Source organism: Delphinapterus leucas, chromosome X, assembly GCF_059928025.1.
Source record: "Delphinapterus leucas isolate spDelLeu-1000000601 "Yukka" chromosome X, BTC_Dleu_Yukka2, whole genome shotgun sequence".
NCBI lineage: Eukaryota > Metazoa > Chordata > Mammalia > Artiodactyla > Monodontidae > Delphinapterus > Delphinapterus leucas.
The window spans coordinates 20,135,046-20,138,504 of record NC_143150.1 but is presented as its reverse complement, the minus strand read 5'-3'; the positions used below and the strand labels follow the sequence as shown (position 1 = coordinate 20,138,504).

Here is a 3,459-nt window from a genome sequence, read left to right as displayed (position 1 = left end):
CTGGGTTCAAGAAAAAAAGAAAAACATGTATGCATAGAGCAGATGAAGCATTTCCACTCTGTGCATCTGCACAGAAGGCTAGGCAGAACCCCTGAGAGGCTGAAAAGTAATTACACTTCTGCACTGGATTCATGTCTTAACCACAAGGAGTGTGTTCTGCAGGCTCTATTTCCTAATTGAGGGTAATTACAAGAAGTTAAAGCTAGATTAGAGACAATTAGACCCTATACAAGAGGGAACTCTGTGGGTGATCAGGAAGGGAGTAGGAAGAACCAGCTGGGAAAGTGTTTCCCAAACTGCTTGGCATTCTTTGACTCATATTGTAGGAGGAGGTTTTTTGGGGGGAGGGAGTCTATCTGTGCTCCTGGTGGTGCCCACCTGGAGGGTAGGCAGGTGAAATGAGGTAAAACACACACACACACACACACACACACGCACACACACACACACACACACACATATCACTGACAGTCAGTCCAGGTTACCTTTTCCTCAAGTCAAAGCTGCTTCATAGGCCAGAAGCCAATAAATGGAAACAAAGAGGAAAGGAAGGTGAGAGTCCCATTACAGTTCGATTGAAGACGTCTTATTTGAGCAACTACTTTTTGTCCCACTCTGGATCTAGATACTGTTGAAGAGACACGGTGAGCATATGATCTTCCCTTTAAGGAGTTTCCAACTCTATTTGAGAAGTTTGGTGTGGCTAGAGCACAAAGGGGGAGAAGGAGATTGGTGAGGGGTGAGGTCAAGAGGTGGCCACAAGTCAGGCTGAGGATCTCTGATTCCATCCCAGTGGCACTGGAGAACCACGGAGAGTGATAAACAGGGAAATAATAGGGTCAGTTTTGGGTTTTAGGAAGATACATCTGCCACTGTGGGGAGGGTGGATGAGGGGACATGGCAAGGAGCAAGGCTGTGGTGCTCAGTGAGAGCTGCCTGTGGAGGGAGATGGGGGTGTCTATGACCACGAGGAGGAAATAGGAGGAGAGGCCAGTGTAGGCAGAAAGAAAGTGACTTATTTTACTCTCTTCATCCACCAAACCTCCATTGCTTTGGTAAGTCATTGAATTATTCAATCAACAAATAATTATTTTGCATCTGTGCAGAGCACCATGCTGGGGACATTAAGAGTAATAAGGATGATGTTATTCCAGTCTTCAAGGGTCTTGATTAACTACCTTTTCAAGTGAGTAGAACAGTCAATAGCTTCTCTAGGATTTTAGAGATTGTTCTGATCAGTGGAGAGGCAGATGATCTAAGAAACCACAGAAGGTGAGGTGAATGTGCATGAACCTTGAGGAGAGGCACAGTGAAGGGCACCTAAGTTTGTATGGGAAGGGTATGGTGACTACGCGTGTATGTAGGTGTGTGTGTGTGTGTGTGTGTGTGTACACATGGGCACATTGGGCATGTGCACATAATGAAACCAAAAACCTTAACACCAACAGGTATTTCTATACCACACATACAGAAAGAGAGAGACAGAGAAAGAGACAAAGACAGAGAGATAGACTTTTGTGTCAAACAAATTTGGGTCTTTAGAATTTTCCCCTAAAAGGCTTGGTAGAATAGCCTGAGGGAGTCACTTGTCTGGCAAACTTAATTTTACCATGCAAGGATTAACCTGGTATTCCCAAGGGCTTTAGGCTATAGGACCTCAGGGGTGGTCCCTGCTCTGTTGGCTATTTCTCTGGAAGGAGGGAGCAGCAGTGGTCTGAGCCCCCAAGTACAAAGCCTAGTGCTTGGCTTCCTTCACAGAAGCCCAGGCTGCTCTGAGAAAAAAGACTCCCTGTGGATGGTGAGGGCCATTAGGTCCTTTTAGCATATACCCACTGACTCATAAGCCTCCTCACTGGCTTTTTAACATCCTTGTTTCTCAAGCTATACACGGTGGGGTTGACCATGGGAGTGACCACAGTATAGAACAGGGAGAAGATCTTGTTCAGGGCAACAGCCTGGGTTGCTGTGGGAATGGCATACACTGTTTCCAGTGTTCCATGGTACAGAGTGACCAATATGAGGTGGGAAGAGCAGGTGGAGAAGGCCCATTGCTTTCCTGCAGCTGATGGAATCCTGAAGACAGCAGCAACAATGTGGATATAGGAGGCTACAGTGAGTAGGAAGGGCACCATAGTGACAAAGGAGGCCAGTAGGAAAGTGATTTCCTCCACTCTCTCAGTATCAGAACAGACCAGCTACAGCACAGGGGTCAGGTCACAGAATAAATGGTCAGACTTATAGGCTGGACAGAAGGGCAGCTGGAAAGTCATGGTAACAGTGACCACAGGGGTTAGGAACTCACCCAGCCAAGACCCACCTGCAAGCAGGATACATGTGTGGAGGTTCATGAGGGATGGGTACTGGAGGGGGCTGCAGATAGCAAATTAGCGGTCATAAGACATGGCTGCCAGAAGAAAGTGCTCAACTACTGCCATGGAACCGAAGAAGTAAAACTGGACCACACATCCTACAAAGGAAATCACCTGGGGACCTAAGAGAAGGGTCTGCAGCTTCTTAGGGGCAATGGAGGTAGTGTACCAGATCTTAAAGGAGAAATTGGACAGAAAGAAGTACATGGGTGTTTGGATGCTGCAATCAAGGGAAATGACTATAAGGGTAAGAATGTTCCCCAGCAAGGTCACTACATAGATTCCCAGAAATATCCCCAAAAGAAAAAACTGTAACCCATGGAGACTCCCAAATCCCAGGAGGAGAAATTCATTGAGAATGGTCAGATTACCCATATCTGTGATATTCACGCATTATACCTGAGGAAAGGAGAGAAATATAGCCAGTTAGAAAAAGAGCCATGCTACTGGAGGGGGGCAACAGTACCAGATATGCCATATATTATAAAACTCAAAGACCCTGTCTTTTCTCCTCTGGAATAAATTTTCTGTTTTGTTCTACTAGATGTATTTACCTAATAGTTATAGTGAAATCAGAAGCTATGCCTTGGAGAGTTAACAGAGAGGGTGTCTCCTTTGCTGTTTTCCACTCTTTTTTTTTGACATAACCTGTGATGAATCTACCTTTGGGATTCTCACAGTGGGAGGCAAACACCTCTTTTTTTTTTTTTTGCGGTACGCGGGCCTCTCACTGCTGTGGCCTCTCCCGTTGCGGACCACAGGCTCCGGACGCGCAGGCTCAGCGGCCATGGCTCACGGGCCCAACGCTCCGCGGCACGTGGGATCTTCCCGGACTGGGGCACGAACCCGCGTCCCCCGCATCGGCAGGCGGACTCTCAACCACTGCGCCACCAGGGAAGCCCGCTCACAGTGGGAGGCAAACACCTCTTAATGGGGACATGGTGCGGAAGCTTCTCTGAACTTCTGAAACTCAGCTTTTAAGACTCAATGGAAATGTGAGTCCAAAATGATAAAATAGAATTAGAATTCACACCACCCTATCTCCCCCCGAACCCCTAAGTCAGGGTGGGTTTCACCAGGAACGTAATTG

General features: G+C 47.1%; 1 pseudogene; it reads right to left on the bottom strand.

Annotated features, from left to right (window-relative positions):
• Positions 1-1,732: 1,732 nt before the first annotated feature.
• On the bottom strand, positions 1,733-2,775 carry LOC115802263 (olfactory receptor 6N1-like; annotated as a pseudogene).
• Between the last annotated feature and the right edge of the window lie 684 nt (positions 2,776-3,459).